The following is a 12,324-nucleotide window of genomic DNA, read 5'->3' on the forward strand; positions in this document are numbered from 1 at the left end:
TGTGTGTGAAATCTTATAGGACTTAACTGCTAAGGTCATCACTCCCTTGTAAATTGTGGTCTGGAGAACTATTGCCTAGAAAGTGGTTTAAGAACGGAAAAGGCCCACCGTGATTTAACAACTAAATTCCGAAAACGCAGAAGAAACGACGGATTTTGCTCTCTCAGTTCAAAAGAGAATGTGCAAATGACGACAGGAAACGGTTAGTAGAGATTCGTACGTCTGTGAAGACATCTATGCGCGAAGCATACAACTACCACCGTCATAGTTTAGCAAAAGATCTGGCCGAGAACTTGAGAAAAATTTGGTCCTATGTAAAATCGTTAAGCCGGTCTAAGCCTTCCATCTAGTCACTCGTTGACCAGTCTGGTGTGGAAGTAGAAGAGTGCAAAACGAAAGCCAAAGTTTTATATTTCGCGTTTAAGCAATCGTTCAGGTAGGAGAATCGTACAAGCATCGTCGTTTGACCACCGAACACACTCCCGTATGGACGACATAGTAATAAGTATCCCTGGCGTAGAGAAACAACTGAAAGAGTTAAAAACAAATAATTCGCTAGGTCCGGACGGGATCTCAGTTCGCCGGCCGAAGTGGCCGTGCGGTTAAAGGCGCTGCAGTCTGGAACCGCAAGACCGCTACGATCGCAGGTTCGAATCCTGCCTCGGGCATGGATGTTTGTGATGTCCTTAGGTTAGTTAGGTTTAACTAGTTCTGAGTTCTAGGGGACTAATGACCTCAGCAGTTGAGTCCCATAGTGCTCAGAGCCATTTGAACCATTTGATCTCAGTTCAATTTTTCGAAGAGTAGTCTACAGCAATGGTCCCTTGACTGTCTGTCATTTATTATCCTCGACGGCGAGTGTTCATGAGAGAGAAGGATCTCGACAGGATCCTATCACACAATGTGACAGGATCGCTACCATGTTCTGTATACGTGGGAGAGTTGGAAAATAAGTTTCCCCTGTCGACTGAGGTCAGAGTTGTGTGTGACAGGAAAAAAAAAATAGAGAATGAGACATTAAAGATAATACATATCTTCATTTTTCTACATAATTTCCAAGTACATTCAGACATTTGTCATTCCGCTTTATAAGCTTCAACAAGCCTTCCAGGAAAAAATCAGGGCGTTGCATACGGCAGAAGCGTTGAACGGCTTGTTTGAGGTCAGCATTGCTGCCAAAGCGCCTTCCGTCGAGAGTCTTCTTGAAGAAGCAGGAAACAGATAGAAGTCACTTGGTGCGAGATCCGGACTGTAGGGCGGATGGTGTAGGCGCTCCCAACCGAGAGTTGCAATATGGTTTTGCGTTGCCGTCGCCGTGTGTGGTGTCGCATTGTCATCCAACAGCAGAACTCCAGATCTGAGGAGGCGAGGCCACTTTTTCCGAATCATCTCTTTCAATTTCGACAGAGTGGCACAGTACCGCGTAGCATTGATGGTTGCATCCTCCAGAAAGTCCAGCAGCAAAACTCCTTTGGCGTCCCAGAAAACGGTGAGTAGCACTTTACCTGCACACGGAGTGCTTTTCAACTTCTTTCGGGCAGGTGATGACGGATGTTTCCACTCCATGGATGCGGCCTTCGATTCGGGCGTGTAATGATGAACCCACTTTTCATCCCCCGTCACAATCCATGTGTGTCGGGGTGAGTTGGCGGGGCACCCATCGTGCTGACACCTTCCCGTATCGAAGAATGTCGTGGATGAGCTTGTGAGCTCGGTCATGTCCGATTCCAGGTTCTGCCGCTACTACATCGATGGTGATACGCCGGATCCCTTTAATCATGTCATCCACCTTCCTGACATTTGCATCTGTAGTGGCAGTGCGCGTCCGTCCAGGTCTCGGTATGTTCTGCATTTGCTGACGTCCATCACTGAATTGCTGGCACCATCCCCGCACCATTTGCCTCGACATCACACCTGACCCATACACCTCAACAGGGCGGTTATGAATTTCTGTGTCTGATACTTCACGTGCCCATTCATAGCGGATAACAGCTCTCACTTCCGCCTTTGACCACGACTCCAAAACGCACCTTCTCTCCACAACTACGGGAAACGACTGAGCGGCTGCCCTGCGCTTTGCACTGCGACAGCGCCATCTGCTTGATCGCGGTCGACCTCTACCCAATGGTGCATCGGTGTCTTGCACGTGCGCGCTCACCTGCCGTGTCGTCTTTCGCCCATATCACACAACTCTGCCCACAGTCGACAAGGGAAACTTATTTTCCAACTCCCCCTCGTACATAAATGATCTGGTGGACGGGGTGGGCAGCAGTTTGCAATTGTTTGCTCATAATACTGTGGTGCACGGGAAGGTGTCGAAGCTGAGTGACTATAGGAGGATACAAGATGACTTAGACAAAATTCTAGTTAGTGTGATGAATGGTAGCTAGTTCTCAATGTAGAAAAATGTAAGTTGATGCTTAAGAGTAGGAAAAACAAACTCGTAATGTTCACATACAGCACTAGTAGTGTCCTGCTTGACACAGTCATGTCGTTTGATCAGCTGGCCGTAACGGTGCAAAGCGATATGAAATGGAACAATTATGTGAGTATTTAGTAGGGAAGGCGTATGGTCGACTGTGGCTTATTGGGAGAATTTTTGGAAAGTGTGGGTCGTTTTCAAAGGAGACCACATATAGAACGTTATTGCGGCCTTTTCTTGGGTACTGCTACAGTGTTTGGTATCAGCACAGGTCCGATTGAAGGAAGACATCAAAACAGATCAGAGGTGGACTGAACATCTGTTACCGGTACGTTCGAAGACCACGCTAGTGTACGGGGATGCTTCTGGAACTGAAATGCGAATCCCTGGAGAGAAAGTGACGATCTTTTCAAGAAAAGCTGTTGAGAAAATTTAGAGAACCAGCATTTGAAGCTGACTGCTGAAATATTCTACTCCCGCCAACGTAGATTTCGCCTAAGGATCGCCAAGATAAGATACGAGAAATTGGGGCTGATACGGAGGCATAACGGACAGATACAGAGTCGCTCTATTTGCGAGTGGAACAGGAAGGGAAATGACTAGTAGTGGCACAGGATGCCCTCCGACGCACAGCGTACGGTGGCTTTGGATTATGTATGTAGATGTAAATATAGATTCCACAGGTAAAATAAAATGCTGTGAGGTTAGGACCTCCCGTCGGGAGGCCGTTCGCCCGGAGCAAGTCTTTCGAGTTGACGCCACTTCAGTGGGGATGAAATGATGATGATGGTGATGATGGTGGTGATGATAATGATGATGATAATGATGATGATGATGATGATAAGGACAACACAACACACAGTCCCTGAGCGGAGAAAATCTCCGACGCAGCCGGCAATCGAACCCGACCGTTAGGTACGACATTCCGTCGCGCTGACTACTTTCTTTTCTTTTATTATCGGATTGACTTGTACTTCCATAAAAATCAAACAAAAACAGTCAAATCATCATTTAATATCAGCTGCAAAAAGAAAATCAACAAATTAGTTCAAGTACAAACAATTATTAAATTCTGAATGGGAAGACTAACCCATTATCCCACCCTTCTTGTCAACTTTTTTTTATATACATGTGGAAGAGAAAAAGTGGAAAAACAAAGCTACAAGGAAGGCGATTCAAGCTCAGGCAAGAAACAGAGATCATAGGGGAGCTTGACCAACACCCTGACAGTTAAACACAAGAAAAAGCATTGTAAGTAGGCTGTTTAGGTTTTTATATTGGTAACGCCACGTAGCGCTCTGTATGAAAATCACTGGCTGTGCTGTGTGCAGTCTGTGGCTGGTTTGCATTGCTGTTGGCCATTGTACTGTTGATAAGTTGGCTGTTAACAGCGCGTAGCGTTGTGCAGTTGGAGGTGAACCGCCAGCAGTGGTGGATGTGGGGAGAGAAATGGCGGAGTTTCGAAATTTGTAAGACTGGATGTCATGAACTGCTATATATATTATGACTATTGAACACTATTAAGGTAAATACATTGTTTGTTCTCTATCAAAATCTTTCATTTGCTAGCTATGCCTATCAGTAGTTAGTGCCTTCAGTAGTTTGAATCTTTTATTTAGCTGGCAGTAGTGGCGCTCGCTGTATTGCAGTAGTTCGAGTAACGAAGATTTTTGGTGAGGTAAGTGATTTGTGAAAGGTATAGGTAAATGTTAGTCAGGGCTATTCTTTTGTAGGGATTTTTGAAAGTCAGATTGCGTTGCGCTAAAAATACTGTGTGTCAGTTTAAGCACAGTCATGTATAATTTTTCTAAGGGGACGTTTCATATGGCGACCCTGCCAGGATACCCCACTGGAATCTTCTGATTTTTTCTTGTAGTTTGTGCAATTAGTGCAGCCTTTGTTTATTGCTAGCATGTAATTGTAGAGAGAATTTCCTTTGTAATTGTAGTTTTTCATTCTTGTACAGTAAAACAATTGTGGCATGCAATGTAGATTTGCACCAAGTATTTCGCAGCTGCGCTTGCAATTAACGAGATATTATTTTCAATGCTATGTTAATGTCTTCTCTTATTTTGCTCTTCAAATTGTGCTTTTCTGTGTTGTCGTGTGAAATATTGTGACAATAATGGCGTGTGAAAAACGTAGTACTAGGCTCCAAAGTAAACTGAGAAATGACAGTGAAGACGAAAGCAGTGTGTTAGCACCACCGTGTAATGAATTAACTAATGTTCAAAGTAGTAATTTGGTAACTGTGCACAGGGAAATGGAGCGGGCTGCAAATAATGGTGTAGGCAGTGAAACAATTAGTGAACAGGGAAGCATTATCGATCGATCGGTCAGCAACAGCTTGCCTCAGGAATCCGAAATGACAGGACACAATCCTGCAAATACTGTAGATTCAGGTTTTGTGTCCTCACCATTTTCTCAAATAAGTCAAGACACATTTACTGCTTTTCAAAACGCGAATATTGCATTGCCGAACAGCACTGAGGAACATGTTTCAGACACCAGTGCATTGTTCTTACAATTAATGCAACAAATGGGACAAAAGCTTCAAAAGTTGGACACAATGGAACAAAATCTTCAAAAGTTAGACACAATGGAACAACTTAAGAGACAAACACAGTAACAGTTAGACACAATGGAACAAAATCAGAGACAAACACAGCAAAAGCTTCAAAAGTTAGACACCACACATGAACAAACACGTGAAGATTTACCTACTGAGTTACATAACATTGAATCGAAATGTCAAAAAGTCTGTAATGATGTAAAAACACAAATTTTTGAGCATTTTCAACCTATGCATAACAGAATCACGAAGCAGCCATATAAGAACTGCAAACCATTGTTCATGAAAATCATGAGACCTTGTGGGCTAAAATTGTCTCAGTTGCATCTACCGATTCGGTTACGCTACTTGCAAAAACTCAGGAAAACTTAAAGGACACATTAGATACGATTTCAACACAAATGGACACTCTGAAACTTGGTTCAGAAAAACACACTGAGGAAATAAGTACACTATCGGAGAAAGTAGCCGAACTTTCGGATCAGTTCACTAACTTATCTGCAAAGGCAGATGATGATCTGAATGACACAAGACCTGTAGCCATCACTGACACAGAAGAGTATGAACAAATTAAGAAATTCAAACAAAATCAGAATCAAATTAATACGCAACACAAAAGAGAAATCCGGGAAGTACAAGATCAGTTGGCACAAGTAATACAAAAATTACATATTTCAGAGGACACTCGCGCTCCAACACGGGAAGAGGGACTTAGAAATACGGAACAACCACAAAATAATAACACAGGGCATTTCGGAAATTATGAAAGAAATTGGCAAGGTGCACCGAATTTTGAGATGGAACCGCCGACACGACGTAACCGATATGCTACTCGCCGACACGATGATTTTGACTATAAGCTGTTCCTTACTACACCTAAATTCAAAACATTTAAGAATTCTGGCAACTACATTCATCCACAAGCGTGGCTCCATCAATTCTCTCATTGTTTTCCTCCCAACTGGTCATTAGAGCACAGATTAGAATTTATGTGTGGCTATTTAGAGAATAAACCAGCTGTAAGAATGTGATCGGTCATTCACAATTGTCACAGTGAAGGAGAATTTTATCATGACTTCCTCTCAGCATATTGGTCTCAAGCTACACAAGACCGAGTAAAACATAGCATCACAATGATGAAACATTTCGAACAATCTGAATTTTCCAGTCTTGTGAAATATTTTGAAGACAGCCCCTCAGATTTGACTGAGGTGTTATGATATTATTACAATGACGATGTGTATTATGCTGTTGAGGTATGTTTATGATCAATAAGCTGACAATCGTACTTTAAGAGTTATGAAATGTGTGTAAATGCGTGAATGTATCACAATGCAGGCGAAAATTTTTTGGACACTGTAGTATTTATAGGATATTGTTTCTACACATTCGTAACGCAAATTCTCGATCTATGAAATTTTTTTATATGAGACTGACACTGCTGTCGCAAATATTTGAGTAAGAAAGTTAAGTGACCTTCACATACTGCGTCGTGGACGCCCAGCTGTGTCACCTGCCTGGAGAAAAAGCCATTAGGTGAAAAAAAAGAGAGACCATTAACCTCGCTATTGACATTCCTTTATAGAAAGCATCGCAAATACGACACGCTCATTACTTGGAAACATATGATTATATTGTAGAGCGCATACTTTGTGCTACTTACTGAAATGCTTATAAACTGATGGTAAATATTCTTACATCTGCACACCTGATTATGACAAGTGTCTTTCTACGAGAGTTGAGAGAATTTCTACTAACTTATGAAATGTCACATGACTATTGAATGATATTTTTATGCTTTGCTTTTCATAGTTGCTTATTTCATTTGATATCTGGTTTCCAGCTGTGTTGCAGCATTGGTTTTATAAAATAAAATTAAATGCATTTGCTAATGTGAACACTTTCTGTCAACAGATCTATTAAATAATAATTTTATGATCCACGTTCTTCAAAAAAGGAGCACTTGGAAAGGAAAGAACAATATGAAGGGATTAATAACAGTTACTGCATACATAATTTTCTTTTCAACTACTTGGTAATTTTTTTGGTAGAATAACTTCTTGTGGTGCACCACTTTAATGACATAGATATTAATATGTGAATAGACATTTCCCTTTTCTGCATTGTTGTCTTTAGTGTAATATTTTTTTTCTGCTTAAGCTTTGTCATGTTTAGATATAAGTTATTGCGTTTGCTGCTGCTGTTTGCCAGGCATAGTGCTACTAAATTTCACTTTGTATTACTCTGTTAAGCCAGTTTTACTACTGATGTATTTTTCTTGTTGCTGCACATTGGCTCATATTACTTGTAATATTGCAATTTCTCTGCTAATTTAGATTTACTGCTGCTTGCTTTGCCAATTTGCATTTTTTTTCCTTGTGGTTTGTGTTAATTTGTTATGTGCTGCTGCATGATGAATTGGAAGAAATGCATTGAGAAGCTATAAGAAAATGGTTTGGCCAAAAAAGCAGTGTACAGCGGAGAAAAACTATTTTTAAAAGAGGATGTGAACAGAATACAGAAAGCATGCTTGGATAGGATTTTTTTGGTGGAAAAAAAATAAGAGGAAAGCTCTACGGAATGAAGTTTTGGGTTGGACTGCAGTACCAAATGTTACACTGAAAACAAACCCTGACCTGAACTTCTGTGTTATTATGCTATGTGAATTTGTGTTTTTCCTGTCTTTATGTGTATAGCTAATAAGAGTTATGTTGTAGAATTTTTCTAATAATATGTTATTTACTTTGTAGAGATGTTTAGACATTATTAATTTTGTTCTGTTTCAATGCTCAAGTGTGAATTAATGTTTCGAAAACCATTCTCATTATTTTATATATTTACTAATGTCATAATTCCTGTAACACTGATGTATCTGTTTATTTCTATTCTTTTGTAAAGCCTGTTTTACTACAACTATTAAACGTATTGTTATGTTCTTTAATGATGTATTTTGTACCTTTGTTATTGTATTCTTATGTTATCAAATTGTAATTGACACCAGTTCATCAAATTAAGTAACTTGTAAGTTACATTTCACTGCACACGTTTCTGTTGGTCATAGTATATGGACAATATGTGAGAAGTAGGGACTGATAGTGTTTGCACGTGTGTTAATAATTCAGCAAGGGACTGGATAACAGCACTGCTGGTTCTAAGGACAATTAAAAAAAAAACTTTGTGAGTGCACAAGTGGTGGTTTATGGACTTGCTATATAGTACAAGACTCTTCAATGGTGATTGTGCACCTGCACAGTCGCAGCAGATGGCTGCTAGCCATCTCTACAAGGACTACAGTGGGTCTACACCTTTGATGACTCACCAATACCATTATTTCTACAAGGACTGCAGTGGGTCTGCACCTCTGGTGGCCCACCAATACCATACTCTCTACCAAGACTATGGTGGGTCTGCTCTGTGATGTCCTACCTACCAATATTCTTCAAATCTTCGACTAACTCTGCTGTGGGTTTGCTCTGTTGTGGCCCATTACCTGTCTGCATGTCAAGAGTCAGCACTGTCTTTCCGTTGGAAGGACAACACTACTTCTTCAAGACTGTATGGAAATCCACTACTTCCGTGTGCATTTTCTTTTACTGCTCAGACTTTGAGGAAAAAAAAAAAAACACTGGAATTTTACTGTGATGAATGATGAAGACTGTCTTTATGGACTGTGAGAAAATTTTAGCTTTTGACCAACATTGTATTAATAAGTGTCTGCATTTGATATCTTTGTTATTGTAATTATGAAAAATTTTATCAAATCATTATTGGCCACTGCCCAAAACAATTTGTAAAATTTTTTGTGGGGAGCATGGGGGCTATGTAAGTAGGCTGTTTAGGTTTTTATATTGGTAACGCCACGTAGCGCTATTTATGAAAATCACTGGCTGTGCTGTGTGCAGTCTGTGGCTGGTTTGCATTGTTGTTGGCCATTGTAGTGTTGGGAAGTTGGCTGTTAACAGCGCGTAGCGTTGCGCAGTTGGAGGTGAGCCGCCAGCAGTGGTGGATGTGGGGAGAGAAATGGCGGAGTTTCGAAATTTGTAAGACTGGATGTCATGAACTGCTATATATATTACGACTTTTGAACACTATTAAGGTTCAAATGGCACTGAGCACTATGGGACTCAACTGCTGAGGTCATTAGTCCCCTAGAACTTAGAACTAGTTAAACCTAACTAACCTAAGGACATCACAAACATCCATGCCCGAGGCAGGATTCGAACCTGCGACCGTAGCGGTCTTGCGGTTCCAGACTGCAGCGCCTTTAACCGCACGGCCACTTCGGCCGGCCACTATTAAGGTAAATACATTGTTTGTTCTCTATCAAAATCTTTCATTTGCTAACTATGCCTATCAGTAGTTAGTGCCATCAGTAGTTTGAATCTTTTATTTAGCTGGCAGTAGTGGCGCTCGCTGTATTGCAGTAGTTCGAGTAACGAAGATTTTTGGTGAGGTAAGTGATTTGTGAAAGGTATAGGTTAATGTTAGTCAGGGCCATTCTTTTGTAGGGATTTTTGAAAGTCAGATTGCGTTGCGCTAAAAATACTGTGTGTCAGTTTAAGCACAGTCATGTATAATTTTTCTAAAGGGACGTTTTAGCATATTCGCAAAAAACATTCGGTATCGTGGCAACAGCTGCCATTTCCAACGCGCAGTTGTCAGATGATGGTGAAAAATGCGGGGATCTGTGTCATTCCCGCCTTCAACGACATAGAGAACATAGTAACCGAAGAGCCAGGCTATCGTGTTCGTTTTCGTCTGAGGAAAAAAGGATATGTCCGGATGTAGGAGAATGTCGTCTGGGAAAGCGGTTTCAGTCCCTCGAGTAAGGAAAGCTAATTGACGGCAGACCCAGAGCCAATGATCCCGTCCGCAAGCAACAAGCCTTGAAGTAAGGTGTCAGTTTGATGACATTCCTCACACTGATCAATTTGACGAAGGCCAATACGAAAAAGACGATCACCAGTAGGTATCAGACGGTGACTGACCTTATACCACGGTTAAGCAATCTCCATCGGCAATATAGGAAGACTAAGATGAGACCAGACCGTTTTCCAAGACGTTGATGGGGAAGCAAGTTCAACAGAAGAAAGGGGACATGGTGTACCCCAACGCTGTGATAGCATGTTGGTATTAATATGCGTCATAGAAAGTATATCAGCACCTAGGATACTGATAATTAGAAAGTATTCACGAATGTGCCGCAATTTTGGATTAATCCGTCCAACATCAACAGGGGCGGTCAGACAGACCGGCAGGAAAGTAAACGAGAGGTAACTGAATGCGGAGCCCGCGTACTGGTTAAAACATTGCGACGGGCAAATAAGATGGATGTCTTCACTTTGATATCAGAAAGACCCAATCCTCCAAGCTTTCGAGGCCTTGCCACGACTTCATACCGGACACGAAAGATATGGAATCGACCAGACAGCTGTTGCCGTCTGCGGGCCATCATCGTGGGAAGCGGGAAGACCTGCGCTACATAATATACTTTACTGAAGACATAGGTTTCTAAAACCCGTATCTTGTGAAGGAGGCTAAGGGAACGGCGTGCATGTTCATGGATCGACTCGTGAACACGACTCGTAACCTCACGCCAATTTAGTGTCGCCATTTTGATCGGAATGCGATACACTAAGATCCCTAATGTCTTATGGCGATTGACGGCATGATCGAAGCCTCTCGACGGTAGGATTGTGCATTTACGATCATTAATACGAAAACCAGGAAGACGACAAAATGAATCGAAGGTATCCTTAAGCCTCGGTATGTCCTCGACATGTCATACTAAAACCATGACGTCATCGGCGTATGCACGGACCGGGTAAAGTTCCCCCAATATAGTCCAGCCACGTAATTGCATGGCGAGGCGGCGAATTAAGGGCTCTAAGAACAAGACAAAAAAGGACATGGATAAGGGGCTTCCCTGGGGTAAACCCTGTCTGATCGATATCCGGTGGGCAGGGTGACCAATCACAATCACCGAGACACTGATACCGGCAAAAAGGCGAGTTAAGACCTGTCGAGTATCATTATTAAAGCCGCCATCGGTGAGCACTCTAGTTAAAAAATCATGGCTGACACGATCAAACGCTTTTTGGAAATCAAGAAAATGGAAAGCCCCTGCGATATTATCGGCAGCCGCCACCGAAATTTCATCGACATTCGAGAACAGAAGTCAGTATCGTACGTCCAGGCACACAGCTTTGGTGGGCGGCAATAATGGAATCGAGCAGCTTAGAGAAACGGATATTAATTGCTCGAGCGGCAATTTTATAATCGAAGTTAAGGAGAGTAAGAGGACGGAAGGAATCAATCGAAGGTCGACCTGGGGATTCTGGAGGAGGACCAGTTTACCTTCCTGAAAAGGAGCAGGAAGTGAGACTCACCGCATCACTTCATTTACTATTGACGTCAAGGTTTCACCAATGAGTGGCGAAAATTGAACATAAAACTCCTTGGGAATACCGCCTAATCCAGGCGACTTGCGGGACTGAGAGCCTGTAACAACATCATATATATCATCATTGTGAAAGGGACGCAGAAAGGCGTCATTTAATTGAGGAGTGACGACGCGATGCAGCAAGGATCCAAAGTCGTCGAGAGAGTTTTCAGCCGGGACATGGTATTGCGCAGATCAGTAAAATAGGTGTAAATAAAGTCGGAAATGTCACGGTGAGAGGTGAACACGCGGCCGTCAGCGGTTGTGAGGGAGGCAAGGCACACACGTTTCCGACGCACCCGTAAGCGGACTAGATGGTATAGTGACGTCAGTTCGTCTTGTAAAAGGGAACGTGGGTGAGACCTCGTCCGCAGTTTCTCCATCTGAATGCGTTTGAGCTGCAGCAATTTGGCTTTGATGCGCTGTATATCAGTGACCCTAGGGGAGCATGCGTAGCACTATCGTACAGTTGACGCAAGACTGAGTCGTGAAATTCTTGCGTTCGTCGATCGTCTGCCACCTTCGCAGCTCCAAAACGCAAGACAGCCCTACGGATTTGTGGTTTAACATGCAGTGTCCATCATGCCACAATAGACGAGCACCGGTCCATAGTACGAGAACAACGAACCCATACGTCCTCCAGGACGACACCAAGAGAGGTATCTTGATAATAGGCTATACTAAGCATCCAGGGAGGGCGAAAAAATTTTACCGGTCGTCGCTCGTAATTAAACGTGACGGCTACGGCGGAATTATCAGTAAAACAGGCTGGTATCACATCAACATCCAGAAGTTGCCCACACAAGGAATCGGAAAGGTAAAAGCGATCGAGGGGACTGCTAGACGTGGGAGTAAAGTATGTATGTCGCACAAGTGTAGGATAGCGAG

The sequence above is a fragment of the Schistocerca americana genome, chromosome X (genome assembly GCF_021461395.2).
Source record: "Schistocerca americana isolate TAMUIC-IGC-003095 chromosome X, iqSchAmer2.1, whole genome shotgun sequence".
Classification (NCBI taxonomy): domain Eukaryota; kingdom Metazoa; phylum Arthropoda; class Insecta; order Orthoptera; family Acrididae; genus Schistocerca; species Schistocerca americana.